Raw genomic sequence first — 16,096 nt, 5'->3', positions numbered from 1 at the left:
AGGAAGGGGGTGTATCCACCCACTTCCTGGGTCCCACCCATAGGAGGTGACCTAGCAGGTAATCCAGCCCCCTAGATTGGTATAAGAATGGGAGCAGTGCCAATGCACTTCAGATTATCCTGATGAAACATAAGAAACAAAACTCTGGACCCTTCGACATCCTACTCGACGTAGAAGACTGAAGAATCTCCCTTGTGGTCAAGGAGTGACCACCCTGTGCAAACAGGCACCATCCAGCCATCGACGTCTGCTTTGTTGTAGTTCCCGCCGGAACTCGAGCGACAGAGATCAACGACATCAAGCTTGCCTGCCTTCTAACTGCCTGATCCACAGTCCCTGCAGAGCTGAGACCCGTGGAGGCAACCGGAAGCGTGGGGCACGCCATCTTGAAAAGACCACGAGACGCTGACCGTGCAGCCCACGAGTGACCCTCGAAGCTGTACACCGGGGTTTGAGAAGCCCCAACCCTGAGCCACTCTTGCATTGAAGTTCACCCCTCTACACTCGACGAGTGCTGCGTGGGGCCCTTCTGCTTCTTTTGGCTCAACACGTTGGCCTGGTCACTTGCCAGCCGGCTTGTGGTCCCTGTGCCAACGAAACTTGAAAATCGACTTGTGATTCTGGTTGCTCCAGATTTACACCAGCTCCCCTGAAAAGGAGCTCCCACTCTGACCCTCCTGGTTTGAGTGAGAAGCAATCTCCCGGTTCCGCATGGATTGCTCTTGCCAAGTGTTGTTTGCTCCAATCTTGAAGCCGACAGCGCCGATGGTGAGAGCCTTCGTGGGACAGATCATGACCCGCTCCTGGACATCGCAGATGCCCCAGAGCCCACGTGACAGCGGAGAGAAGCTCCTCGACAACCACCTGATTGCGCCCGACATTGCCTGGTTCCGTCCTGGTTCCACCCTGGTCACTGCTGAGTGACCCAGACTCTGTCCCCTCTGCTTTCAGGTACTTTTAGACTTGAGTCCACCCTTGGACTCCACCGGACACTTCTCCTTCACCTCGCCTGCAGCCCTTTCAGCTTCAAGCACCAAGAACCTGCGTGACGAAACCCGACTCAACTTCGACCCTGTGCACCCACTTCCTGTGGGTGAGGTAACATTGCAACGCCGGTGTTCCCACACTGGTACATACCTCTAGGGTCTGTGTCTTAAGTTTTGTTCCTCTAGGTTCATCGGAAGTGTCCTTAAACTCTATCTGTGTAACTTTTACGCACTATTGACTTAACATTGATGCTTGCTTGTGCTTTCAGCACTGCACCCGAATCCCGCGGGCTTTTCCCGATTTCAGCATTGCTTTTCCTGACTGCTCCCAGCGATTCCCTAGGCCCTAGGCCTAACCACTGATCGAATGGTATCTCTTATACCATTTTTTTAGTATATGGTTTGAGTGGCCCCTTGGCCTCATCCAAAATTGTGCAACTTTGTATGTTATACTGTGCTTTTGATTTAACGCTTGTGCCCCTTTATTCATAAAGAATACTGGGGATTGTTTTTAGTAATCAATACATATATTTTTATAATATTTACTTGTGTGGTGCCCTTTCATTTGATATTACAGGATTGTATGTGGTAAAACAGCTTGCGTAACACAACCTCTTAAGTTAAGCCTTTAGGCTGCTTAGTCCATGCTACACCAAGGATAGCTTGTCTAATAAGGTTGACTTACAACCAGACACCATAAGGGTTGTTTGGACTGATACAAGGTGGTTCCAGAATTGGAAACATCACATATCAGGCCAACTTCTCACATTGGTGAGCAGCGGTGCGGATTTGAGCTTGCTGTTTGTTTTACCATTGCAATCTTTTTATCAAATTGAAAGATCACATCAAGTACCTTAGGTACATATAAATCAAAAGCTTAGCATATTTAAGTTCTACTGAACTTAGTAGTTGTAGATTAAAGGGATTAGCACACCCTGACTACAACTCACTAGCAAGGCACAGTAGGAAAACACTTAGTGTAGGTAGGTGCATCACTTACACCACACTAGAGTCATGTCTGACACAGGAAAGGCCTCAGGCTCTGCTCCTGTGACAGTTGACCTTACCCAGGCAACTTCCAGTTATGACAAACTAACCCACAAAGACTTGGTTGCCTTGTGCATATCATGAGGGTTAAAAAGGGCCATAAGTCCCACCAGTCCTTCACTGATAGCCATTCTAGAACAGGATGACTTAGATAAGGCAACTGCAGTTCCCTTAGGATCAGGAGATGGAGTACAACCCCCTGAGAATGAGATTCCCCCAGTGGAAGAAGAGGAGGAGGACTCAGATGTAGAGGACCCTGAAAGTCAGGATCAGAGGGTTAACCAGGTTGTAGTTCCCAGGCTTAGCCAGACCAACTTAAACCTACTTGGGAATGGAGAGGGCCAGCACCTCCCCAGACCCTATAACATTTTCCCAGGCAACAGAAGAGTGAGATCTCCAGCAGGGGACTCTCATATTTCTAGTGCCTCAAGAGAATCTCAGAGAGGAATGACTCCCTCTCAGAAAAAAGAGCATGAGGCAAGAATGAGGGCTGTCAAACTCCAGATAGAGAGGGAGGAGGTAGCCCTGGCTCAAGCTAGACTTGCCTTGGCAAGAGAACAGAAAATGTGTGGCTTAGATGCCACTGGTGGCAGCAATATTCCTAGAGAGAAACCCAGGTCCTATGATAGTAGAAACCTGACAAAGATTGTGCCCCCCTACAAGGAAGGGGATGACATCCACAAGTGGATAACTGCTCTTGAGAGAGCCTGCATGGTACAGCAGGTTCCTGAGGAACAGTGGGCAGCAATCTTATGGTACTCCTTTTCTGAGAAAGGGAGAGATAAGCTCCTCACTGTCAGACATGAGAATGCAAACAATTACAAAGTCCTGAAGAGTGTCCTAATAGATGGGTTTGGCTTAACCACTGAACAGTACAGGTTGAAGTTCAGAGACACCCAGAAGACACAGACACAGGACTGGACTGATTTTGTAGATTGGGCTACTAAGGCTCTGGAGGGTTGGCTACATGGCAGCAAGGTACATGACTTCACAGGGTTGTATAATTTGATTATGAGGGAACAGATCCTAAGTAATTGTCAGAACCAGCTCTTACACCAGCACCTGGTGGACTCAGATTTGACCTCTCCCCAGGAATTGGGAAAGAGGGCAGATAAATGGGTCAGAACCAGGATTAGGCCTAAGAATCAGGACAGTAACCAGAAGAAGGAGTCTACCAAGCCTCAAGAAAAGGGTGGGGATAAAAGTAAAGAAAAGACTTCCCCAGGGCCCAAAAACTCCAAGAATGGGGGTGGGTCCCAAGACACTTCCTCAACAGAGAAAAAGCCCTATTGCCATGTCTGTAAGCAGGTTGGGCATTACAAAACAGACAACTGTTGTCCCAAGAATGGCAATAAAGAGAATATACCTCCAATATCAGCTCCAACACCTCCTGTTACTGTCAGCAGTAATCCCCCAGGAAGTGGGAGCACCCCCAGGAATCTGGGTGGGTTTACTTTTGGAACCCAGGTAGACCCTGGCCTATCCAGGTCCCCATCCCCAAATGAACTTGTTTATGAGACTGGCATGGGGTTTGCCAACTTCTCTGATTGCCCAAATACTTTGAGCAAATATAGACAAGAACCCATCATTAATGGTTTGAAAGTTGAAACCTTTAGAGACACAGGGGCTAGCATCACCATGGTGGCTGACTCTATAGTCCCCTCTAAGCAACTTTTACCAGGTGCCACATACCAGGTAACAAACATTGATGGAATCCAAACAAATCATCCCACGGCAGTAGTAAGTCTCAGCTGGGGAGGTGTCACTGGCCCAAAGAGAGTGGCAGTGTCACCAAACTTGCCTGTAGACTGCCTACTTGGTAATGATTTGGAAATCTCAGCCTGGGCTGAGGTTGAACAGGAAACCCATTCTAGAATGGTAAATTCCAATGGAAAGGTTAGTGGGGCTGTAATGGCTACAGCCCCAATTCAAGATGTCCTTCCTGAAAAGGTTGGTAGGGCTGAGCAACTCTCTGCCCCATCTTTAGCAGAAGCTCTTCCTGAACAGAATAGCAAAGCTGTTATGATAACAGCAGAAACCCAACTGAGTCCCCTCCTGAAAAGGTTGGTGGGGCTGTGATGGCCACAGCCCAAACTCAAACTGATATGTGTGTTGTGAAACCTGAAATGATGGATAACTCCACACAAACTGAGAGCACAGAGGAGGACGAGAAATCTCCCCCTCACCAGACTTTAGGAATGGATCAGCCTCCTCAGGGAACTGATCTTACCCCTGATGAAGGAACTGCCCCAGAGGTGGTTGGGCCTAGCCTGACAGAACCTCTGATGTCAGTGGACCCTTCTCAGGTGGGACCCAGTCTGGAGCAGGTAACCTGCCCCTCTCTACCTTGCCTTAGTCAGCATAGGGCTGCAGAAGACAAGAAGGACAGTGAGACCCAGAGGGCCCCCTGTCAAATAAAGTACCCCCATCAACAGATTAGGGGCACCAAAACTAGTAGCCCTAGTGAGGTGAAAACTTTAAAAACTCCTGAGGGAGCCCCCTTAAAAGTAGTTAAGGACCTCCCACAGATGGATTCTGTTGGGCACAGCCAAACCTGGGACCCAAAGGGCCCAAACCTGAACTGTCCCTCCAGCAAGCCAAACAGAGGGACCCAGCCTCCAGCTTTAGGTAGCCAGAGGTTGACCCTGAGAGCACAGTGCAACTCAGTTGAAGAAAGAAAGGCACACATGGTGGAAGATAATTGGAGGAAGCTGAGCCCTAAATTAGTGGCGCCTCACTTCAATACTCCATATCCAAACCAGCCTTTGACTTTGCATAAACACACCCAAGGTAGTGATTCCCTATGGTGGAGACCCTCTAATACCGCAAGGGTGAGGGACTGCTTAGTGGACCATGAGACAGGGGGTACCCATGCTAGTGCAGGTACTTCCTTATATGGCCACTCAGGCAATATAGGCTTACCTGGCCAAGGATAGCCTTATCTCCTTTCGTTTGGGGGGGGGGGGTTATGTAGGAAGGTGGCTACCTGACTATGGTTACCCCAGATTTTTTGCCTTGTGTTCAGCTGGTTTTCGACTTAGTTGGCCTGGTTCCCTGCTAATCAGGGCCCCAGACCATCTGCTCTCTCTGTAAAATGGATTCCATGTACCCTAGGTACATACCACAATGGGAAATGCACTCCTTGTCAGCCCCTGTACCATGCACCATAGGTGCCCAGGGCATAGGTGCCACCAAGGCCTACCAGGGGCTGCAGCATATCTTTTGCCACCCCTGGCTGGTTCTTAAATCGACACAACTGGCTGATCACTCAGCTGGGGTAAGGTGGTATAATCACACCTTACTTAGATATAGTATACCTATTTCTAAACGTATATCTGGACACATATAAACCTGTGAGCCACTCCTGTGGAAGGCCTCATCAATCCTGGAGGCAGAGTGCGTGGTTTAATGTGAGATGGAGCTCTAGCATGAGCTGAGCCTGTCTGCAGCCATCGGGAACAACTCCCTAAGCTGTTTCAGGATAATGCCATACCATATACTCTTAAGTGCATTATAATCCTTGCGGTTATATAGCAACTTTGGTTTGGCTTTATCAAAACATGTCGTGTAAGGTGTCATACCATTTGGAATACTATCCCCTCGTCAGTTCTGGCGACGGGGATAGCATTCCACCCCTCTAGAGGGAGAAGACATGTTACTTTACTGAAATGCGGTTCATTTTAAAAGAGCCTCAGATCCACAAAATGGATGCTTCTGCCACAGACACAGGTCTGACCCCCTGCAGCTGACCGAAACTCAGCCAAGGGGGCCTGGACAAAGGGTTTCCTGTCGCAGGGAGGTGTCACACCCCCCCAGACAGGAGATAGTGGATTGTAGCAGGGAGGTTTGAAAGAAACCAGACAGTGCTGGGGGCGCACAAGGCTGCCCCTTGCATAATTCGGCCAAACCGGTTCTGGGGCACTCCAGCCCTCGTGCCAGCACGGCCTGGATCAAAGGAAGGGGGTGTATCCACCCACTTCCTGGGTCCCACCCATAGGAGGGGACCTAGCAGGTAATCCAGCCCCCTAGATTGGTATAAGAATGGGAGCAGTGCCAATGCTCTTCAGATTATCCTGATGAAACATAAGAAACGAAACTCTGGACCCTTCGACATCCTACTCGACATAGAAGACTGAAGAATCTCCCTTGTGGTGAAGGAGTGACCACCCTGTGCAAACAGGCACCATCCAGCCATCGATGTCTGCTTTGTTGCAGTTCCCGCCGGAACTCGAGCGACAGAGATCGACAAGATCAAGCTTGCCTGCCTTATAACAGCCCGATCCACAGTCCCTGCAGAGTTGAGACCCGTGGAGGCGACCGGAAGCGTGGGGCATGCCATCTTGAAAAGACCACGAGACGCTGACCGTGCAGCCCACGAGTGACCCTCGAAGCTGTACACCGGGGTTTGAGAAGCCCCATCCCTGAGCCACTCTTGCACCGAAGTTCACCCCTCTACACTCGACGAGTGCTGCGTGGGGCCCTTCTGCTTCTTTTGGCTCAACGCGTTGGCCCGGTCACTTGCCAGCCGGCTTGTGGCCCCTGTGCCGACGAAATTTGAAAATCAACTTGTGATTCTGGTTGCTCCAGACTTACACCAGGTCCTCTGAAAAGGAGCCCCCACTCTGACCCTTCTGGTTCGAGTGAGAAGCAATCTCCCGGTTCCGCGTGGATTGCTCTTGCCAAGTGTTGTTCGCTCCAATCTTGAAGCCAACAGCGCCGACGGTGAGAGATTTTGTGGGACAGATCGTGACCCGCTCCTGGACATCGCAGATGCCCCAGAGCCCACGTGACAGCGGAGAGAAGCTCCTCAACAACCACCTGATTGCGCCCGACATTGCCTGGTTCCGTCCTGGTTCCACCCTGGTCACTGCTGAGTGACCCAGACTCTGTCCCCTCTGCTTTCAGGTACTTTTCGACTTGAGTCCACCCTTGGATTCCACCGGACACTTCTCCTTCACCTCGCCTGCAGCCCTTTCAGCTTCAAGCACCAAGAACCTGCGTGACGAAATCCGACTCAAATTCGACCCTGTGCACCCACTTCCTGTGGGTGAGGTAACATTGCAACGTTGGTGTTCCCACACTGGTACACACTTCTAGGGTCTGTGTCTTAAGTTTTGTTCCTCTAGGTTCAGCGGAAGTGTCCTTAAACTCTATCTGTGTAACTTTTACGCACCATTGACTTAACATTGATGCATGCTTGTGCTTTCAGCACTGCACCCGAATCCCGCGGGCTTTTCCCGACTTCAGCATTGCTTTTCCTGACTGCTCCCAGCGATTCCCTAGGCCCCAGGCCTAACCACTGATCGAATGGTATCTCTTATACCATTTTTTTAGTATATGGTTTGAGTGGCCCCTTGGCCTCATCCAAAATTGTGCAACTTTGTATGTTATACTGTGCTTTTGATTTAACGCTTGTGCCCCTTTATTCATAAAGAATACTGGGGATTGTTTTTAGTAATAAATACATATATTTTTATAATATTTACTTGTGTGGTGCCCTTTCATTTGATATTACAGGATTGTATGTGGTAAAACAGCTCGCTTAACACGACCTCTTAAGTTAAGCCTTTAGGCTGATTAGTCCATGCTACCCCTAGGATAGCTTGTCTAATAAGGTTGACTTAAAACCAGACACCATAAGGGTTGTTTGGACTGATACAAGGTGGTTCCAGAATTGGAAACATCACATATCAGGCCAACTTCTCACATTGGTGAGCAGCGGTGCGGATTTGAGCTTGCTGTTTGTTTTACCATTGCAATCTTTTTATCAAATTGAAAGATCACATCAAGTACCTTAGGTACATATAAATCAAAAGCTTAGCATATTTAAGTTCTACTGAACTTAGTAGTTGTAGATTAAAGGGATTAGCACACCCTGACTACAACTCACTAGCAAGGTACAGTAGGAAAACACTTAGTGTAGGTAGGTGCATCACTTACACCACACTAGAGTCATGTCTGACACAGGAAAGGCCTCAGGCTCTGCTCCTGTGACAGTTGACCGTACCCAGGCAACTTCCAGTTATGACAAACTAACCCACAAAGACTTGGTTGCCTTGTGCATATCAAGCAGGGTAAAAAGGGGCAGAAGTCCCACCAGTCCTTCCCTGATAGCCATTCTAGAACAGGATGACTTAGATAAGGCAACTGCAGTTCCCTTAGGATCAGGAGATGGAGTACAACCCCCTGAGAATGAGATTCCCCCAGTGGAAGAAGAGGAGGATGACTCAGATGTAGAGGACCCTGAAAGTCAGGATCAGAGGGTTAACCAGGTTGTAGTTGCCAGGCTTAGCCAGGCCAACTTAAACCTACTTGGGAATGGAGAGGGCTAGCACCTCCCCAGACCCTATAACATTCTCCCAGGCAACGGAAGAGTGAGATCTCCAGCAGGGGACTCTCATATTTCTAGTGCCTCAAGAGAATCTCAGAGAGGAATGACTCCCTCTCAGAAAAAAGAGCATGAGGCAAGAATGAGGGCTGTCAAACTCCAGATAGAGAGGGAGGAGGTAGCACTGGCTCAAGCTAGACTTGCCTTGGCAAGAGAACAGAAAATGTGTGGCTTAGATGCCACTGGTGGCAGCAATATTCCTAGAGAGAACCCCAGGTCCTATGATAGTAGAAACCTGACAAAGATTGTGCCCCCCTACAAGGAAGGGGATCACATCCACAAGTGGATAACTGCTCTTGAAGGAGCCTGCATGGTACAGCAGGTTCCTGAGGAACAGTGGGCAGCAATCTTATGGTACTCCTCTTCTGAGAAAGGGAGAGATAAGCTCCTCACTGTCAGACATGACAGGCTCTGGAGGGTTGGCTACATGGCAGCAAGGTATATGACTTCACAGGATTGTATAATTTGATTATGAGGGAGCAGATCCTAAGTAATTGTCAGAACCAGCTCTTACACCAGCACCTGGTGGACTCAGATTTGACCTCTCCCCAAGAATTGGGAAAGAGGGCAGATAAATGGGTCAGAACCAGGATTAGGCCTAAGAATCAGGACAGTAACCAGAAGAAGGAGTCTACCAAGCCTGAAGAAAAGGGTGGGGATAAAAGTAAAGAAAAGACTTCCCCAGGGCCCCAAAACTCCAAGAATGCGGGTGGGTCCCAAGACACTTCCTCAACAGAGAAAAAGCCCTATTGCCATGTCTGTAAGCAGGTTGGGCATTACAAAACAGACAACTGTTGTCCAAAGAATGGCAATAAAGAGAATATACCTCCAAAGTCAGCTCCAACACCTCCTGTTACTGTCAGCAGTAATCCCCCAGGAAGTGGGAGCATCCCCAGGAATCTGGGTGGGTTTACTTTTGGAGCCAAGGTAGACCCTGGCCTATCCAGGTCCCCATCCCCAAATGAACTTGTTTATGAGACTGGCATGGGGTTTGCCAACTTCTCTGATTGCCCAAATACTTTGAGCAAATATAGACACGAACCCATCATCAATGGTTTGAAAGTTGAAGCCTTTAGAGACACAGGGGCTAGCATCACCATGGTGGCTGACTGTATAGTCCCCTCTAAGCAACTTTTACCAGGTGCCACATACCAGGTAACAAACATTGATGGAATCCAAACAAATCATCCCATGGCAGTAGTAAGTCTCAGCTGGGGAGGTGTCACTGGCTCAAAGACAGTGGCAGTGTCACCAAACTTGCCTGTAGACTGCCTACTTGGTAATGATTTGGAAATCTCAGCCTGGGCTGAGGTTGAACAGGAAACCCATTCTAGAATGGTAAATTCCAATGGAAAGGTTAGTGGGGCTGTAATGGCTACAGCCCCAATTCAAGATGTCCTTCCTGAAAAGGTTGGTAGGGCTGAACAACTCTCTGTCCCATCTTTAGCAGAAGCTCTTCCTGAACAGAATAGCAAAGCTGTTATAATAACAGCAGAAACCCAAACTGAGTCCCCTCCTGAAAAGGTTGGCGGGGCTGTGATGGCCACAGCCCAAACTCAAACTGATATGTGTGTTGTGAAACCTGAAATGATGGATAACTCCACACAAACTGAGAGCACAGAGGAGGACGAGAAATCTCCCCCTCACCAGACTTTAGGAATGGATCAGCCTCCTCAGGGAACTGATCTTACCCCTGCTGAAGGAACTGCCCCAGAGGTGGTTGGGCCTAGCCTGACAGAGCCTCTGATGTCAGTGGACCCTTCTCAGGTGGTACCCAGTCTGGAGCAGGTAACCTGCCCCTCTCTACCTTGCCTTAGTCAGCCCAGGGCTGCAGAAGACAAGAAGGACAGTGAGACCCAGAGGGCCCCCTGTCAAATAAAGCACCCCCATCAACAGATTAGGGGCACCAAAACTAGTAGCCCTAGTGAGGTGAAAACTTTAAAAAACTCCTGAGGGAGCCTCCTTAAAAGTAGTTAAGGACCTCCCACAGATGGATTCTGTTGGGCACAGCCAAACCTGGGACCCAAAGGGCCCAAACCTGAACTGTCCCTCCAGCAAGCCAAACAGAGGGACCCAGCCTCCAGCTTTAGGTAGCCAGAGGTTGACCCTGAGAGCACAGTGCAACTCAGTTGAAGAAAGAAAGGCACACATGGTGGAAGATAATTGGAGGAAGCTGAGCCCTAAATTAGTGGAGCCTCACTTCAATACTCCATATCCAAACCAGCCTTTGACTTTGCATAAACACACCCAAGGTAGTGATTCCCTATGGTGGAGACTCTCTAATACCCCAAGGGTGAGGGACTGCTTAGTGGACCATGAGACAGGGGGTACCCATGCTAGTGCAGGTACTACCCTATATGGCCAATCAGGCAATATAGGCTTACCTGGCCAAGGATAGCCTTATCTCCTTTCGTTTGGGGGGGGGGGGGTTATGTAGGAAGGTGGCTACCTGACTATGGTTACCCCAGATTGTTTGCCTTGTGTTTAGCTGGTTTTCGACTTAGTTGGCCTGGTTCCCTGCTAATCAGGGCCCCAGACCATCTGCTCTCTCTGTAAAATGGATTCCATGTACCCTAGGTACATACCACAATTGGAAATGGACTCCTTGTCAGCCCCTGTACCATGCACTATAGGTGCCCAGGGCATAAGTGCCACCAAGGCCTACCAGGGGCTGCAGCATATCTTTTGCCACCCCTGGCTGGTTCTTAAATCGACACAACTGGCTGATCACTCAGCTGGGGTAAGGTGGTGTAATCACCCCTTGCTTAGATATAGTATACCTATATCTAAACCTATATCTGGACACATATAAACCTGTGAGCCACTCCTGTGGAAGGCCTCATCATTCCTGGAGGCAGAGTGCGTGGTTTAATGTGAGATGGAGCTCTAGCATGAGCTTAGCCTGTCTGCAGCCGTCGGGAACAACTCCCTAAGCTGTTTCAGGATAATGCCATACCATATACTCTTAAGTGCATTATAATCCTCGCGGTTATAAAGCAACTTTGGTTTGGCTTTATCAAAACATGTCGTGTAAGGTGTCATACGATTTGGAATACTATCCCCTCGCCAGTTCTGGCGACGGGGATAGCATTCCACCCCTCTAGAAGGAGAAGACATGTTACTTTACTGAAATGCGGTTAATTTTAAAAGAGCCTCAGATCCACAAAATGGATGCTTCTGCCACAGACATTGGTCTGACCCCCTGCAGCTGACCGAAACTCAGCCAAGGGGGCCTGGACAAAGGGGTTCCTGTCGCAGGGAGGTGTCACACCCCCCAGACAGGAGATAGTGGATTGTAGCAGGGAGGTTTGAAGGAAACCAGACAGTGCTGGGGGCGCACAAGGCTGCCCCTTGCATAATCCGGCCAAACCGGTTCTGGGGCACTCCAGCCCTCGTGCCAGCACGGCCTGGATCAAAGGAAGGGGGTGTATCCACCCACTTCCTGGGTCCCACCCATAGGAGGGGACCTAGCAGGTAATCCAGCCCCCTAGATTGGTATAAGAATGGGAGCAGTGCCAATGCACTTCAGATTATCCTGATGAAACATAAGAAACAAAACTCTGGACCCTTCGACATCCTACTCGACGTAGAAGACTGAAGAATCTCCCTTGTGGTCAAGGAGTGACCACCCTGTGCAAACAGGCACCATCCAGCCATCGACGTCTGCTTTGTTGCAGTTCCTGCCGGAACTCGAGCGACAGAGATCGACGAGATCAAGCTTGCCTGCCTTCTAACAGCCCGATCCACAGTCCCTGCAGAGCTGAGACCCCTGGAGGCGACCGGAAGCGTGGGGCACGCCATCTTGAAAAGACCATGAGACGCTGACCGTGCAGCCCACGAGTGACCCTTGAAGCTGTACACCGGGGTTTGAGAAGCCCCAACCCTGAGCCACTTTTGCACCGAAGTTCACCCCTCTACACTTGACGAGTGCTGCGTGGGGCCCTTCTACTTCTTTTGGCTCAACGCATTGGCGCGGTCACTTGCCAGCCGGCTTGTGGCCCCTGTGCTGACGAAACTTGAAAATCGACTTATGATTCTGGTTGCTCCAGACTTACACCAGCTCCCCTGAAAAGGAGCCCCCACTCTGACCCTCCTGGTTCGAGTGAGAAGCAATCTCCTGGTTCCGCGTGGATTGCTCTTGCCAAGTGTTGTTTGCTCCAATCTTGAAGCCGACAGCGCTGACGGTGAGAACCTTTGTGGGACAGATCGTGACCTGCTCCTGGACGTCGCAGATGCCCCAGAGCCCACGTGACAGCGGAGAGAAGCTCCTCGACAACCACCTGATTGCGCCCGACATTGCCTGGTTCCGTCCTGGTTCCACCCTGGTCACTGCTGAGGGACCCAGACTCTGTCCCCTCTGCTTTCAGGTACTTTTCGACTTGAGTCCACCCTTGGACTTCACCGGACATTTCTCCTTCACCTCGCCTGCTGCCCTTTCAGCTTCAAGCACCAAGAACCTGCGTGACGAAACCCGACTCAACTTCGACCCTGTGCACCCACTTCCTGTGGGTGAGGTAACATTGCAACGCCGGTGTTCCCACACTGGTACACACCTCTAGGGTCTGTGTCTTAAGTTTTGTTCCTCTAGGTTCACCGGAAGTGTCCTTAAACTCTATCTGTGTAACTTTTACGCACCATTGACTTAACATTGATGCATGCTTGTGCTTTCAGCACTGCACCCGAATCCCGCGGGCTTTTCCCGACTTCAGCATTGCTTGTCCTGACTGCTCCCAGCGATTCCCTAGGCCCTAGGCCTAACCACTGATTGAATGGTATCTCTTATACCATTTTTTTAGTATATGGTTTGAGTGGCCCCTTGGCCTCATCCAAAATTGTGCAACTTTGTATGTTATACTGTGCTTTTGATTTAACGCTTGTGCCCCTTTATTCATAAAGAATACTGGGGATTGTTTTTAGTAATAAATACATTTATTTATATAATATATACTTGTGTGGTGCCCTTTCATTTGATATTACAGGATTGTATGTGGTAAAACAGCTCGCTTAACACGACCTCTTAAGTTAAGCCTTTAGGCTGCTTAGTCCATGCTACCCCTAGGATAGCTTGTCTAATAAGGTTGACTTACAACCAGACACCATAAGGGTTGTTTGGACTGATACAAGGTGGTTCCAGAATTGGAAACATCACATATCAGGCCAACTTCTCACAAGCAGGGAAAACAAAGCGCCCCCCCATTGCCATGCGCACGGACCGGAAGGTGTCATGGAGGGGTTGCGAGGCTGAGGCGCCAAGAGCAGCGAAGAAAGCTGTACACCGGGGAAGGTACCGTGCACCAGTCGGGTAAGACTGGGATGTGGGGGCGACCGAAAACTGGTGTGCCCCCCCCCCGGACCAGTCCCGTCTTGCTCCTTCTACTCCTGCCAGTACAACGCCGTACCTCACCCCCGAGAGGTAGGCAAAGGCAGGCGTGGGGTTAGGACCCCGAAAGTGGCCTGCTGGTGGGGGCCGCGTCCCAGGTGAGCACAGTATAATTGACTCATTCTTCCCCTGAGTTGTGACAGCCGATCGGAGCACGTGAACCGTAACTACCCAACAAAAGTGTGCCCTACCTCGGCCACTGTATGCGGAAGAGGCGACCTGCACTGCTGGACATGCACCCCAGTGATTGCGTCATACGCACAATCCTTAGGGCCTACCGCCCACTGCGACCGTACCCACTGGTCCCTCCCCCAGACGGGATCCAAGAGAACGGGGGCCGCATACCAAACTTGCAGCAACCCCTCAGATAAAAGCCCTGCCAGAGCCCGAACTCAGGACACGAAACGGAAGCTCTGTCCCCTGTGCCAAGCAGGCAGCACCGCATTGGCTATCATCAACTGCTCAGGGGCCCGACTTAACTAAAAAATCCTAAACCATACTCCCCGGTCAACACGCGGTGCAAAATGCCCCCGCGACCAACAGCAGGGGTGACCCTGGGGTCCGAGTCGGGCCTCCCGTCTGCCCTGGGCTTGAGATAAATAAACAACCCCAGAGCGCTCACCCGAGCATCGCGGTTATACCTGGGGGGATCTCCTTAACAGCGAATCCCTCCCCCACGCAGACAAACCTCCTGCCCAGGTCCCCCTCCCAAGCCTCCTACGGCCAAAAGGTGCGCACCTAACAAAGGGGCCGGGCGAACACCCGTACTTGGGACGGGGTCCCTCCCGGGCATGGCCCAAATGGTGGGACACCATTGGGTGGGGGTTGTCTACTAACCTTGTGGTCCGCAGCATATGAGGGACACGACCGAAACGGCATCAGGGTGAGGGGACAAAGAGGCCGCCAGGTGGGCGGGGGAGGAATTTATACTTCTCCCCGCCCCCCACCCCGGCCAGAAGTGACGAGCGGGACCCTCCTGGGGTCTCGGAACACTAGGCTGCTCCGTGAGCCATCCTGTGGCACTAAGGGGGCCGCCCTCTTATGAGGGTCCCCTGCGGTGACGTGTCGGTCAGCCTGCAGAACATGTAAAATCAGTGTGACCTGAGGAAAGCTTTGCTGTCAGACACATAAATAGCCTTCTAAAAACGTTGTAAATTGGAGGTGGTAGCCTGAATCCCGCGATTTGAAGAGAACTGCTGCAAAGGGCGCGAGCCTGTGAGATCTGTGTCAAGTAACGGATAGTTTTCCTCTTTGAGCCTGTAAGATCTGTTACCTGACGGAAGCCTGTGTTAAGTGCTGTTTAACCTAAGATAGCATCGGTGCATGAACTTTTTATTTTCACTTTTTGTGAACCAGGGCGATGGTTCTGTTCTTTAAAGATGAAGCTTCATCTAACGCCCCCCCCATCTTCGAGTCCGGAAGTGTTGATTACTGAAATGGTGCAATGCATAGCTCGTCTGCATTTCGGAGGCAGTATAACCATACGTACATACATTATATATTTACATACATCAGAAAGGAGGTCCATATCAAAGTAAACATGCGCAGCCTGAACATACATACCACTGCAATCAAGAAAACTCCATCATTGCATGTTGTTGTAAATAGGATGGTGATAGATGACAGGATACTTCTAGTTCATTACATGTAGATTTATTCCAAGACACAGCTGAGTACAAAACCTCGCCAGCTGACCAGACCATCAACTGACACAGGTAGAACACTCTGGTACAGGTTAGAACACTCACAGGTATTCTGGGAAACTGAGAAGGTGAAAACACTAAGGAAGGGCTAATGACTACTGTCAGCTATATTACAAGAAGAATCAATATACAACACATGTTTTAAGTGTAAGGACTGCATTGCCGTGCGATGATCGTCACAGCATTTATAGATACAACAATAAAGGTTAGTGGCTTAAAATTAGTAACACAATAAATCTGATAGTAATAACATTCAATATTTACAAAAATCAAGATACAATTTAGTTTGAACTGTTTTCTGTATAAATTGTTAGTATGTCTCACGCCTTTGTGTCTTCATAAATAGTCACTATTTCTCTTGAATTTGTATCTATCTTCTTTTATAGCTCAATGGGCTCATGCACCTACCGAGATAGCTGTATAAGTTATATGTCATTGGTTGTACTTTCGAAAGGGACAACACAGCCTTTCATACCCACAATGTCGGTAAAAGAAGCATCGCTGAGTTTGAGAGTAACAACGTATATTTTAAAGGGCCAGGAAACATTAAATTTTGTGTGGAGTGCGTCATTGAAATGCTCAGAAGCTCTCT

The sequence above is a fragment of the Lissotriton helveticus genome, chromosome 7 (genome assembly GCF_964261635.1).
Source record: "Lissotriton helveticus chromosome 7, aLisHel1.1, whole genome shotgun sequence".
Classification (NCBI taxonomy): Eukaryota; Metazoa; Chordata; class Amphibia; order Caudata; family Salamandridae; genus Lissotriton; species Lissotriton helveticus.
This window is presented reverse-complemented; position numbering follows the sequence as displayed.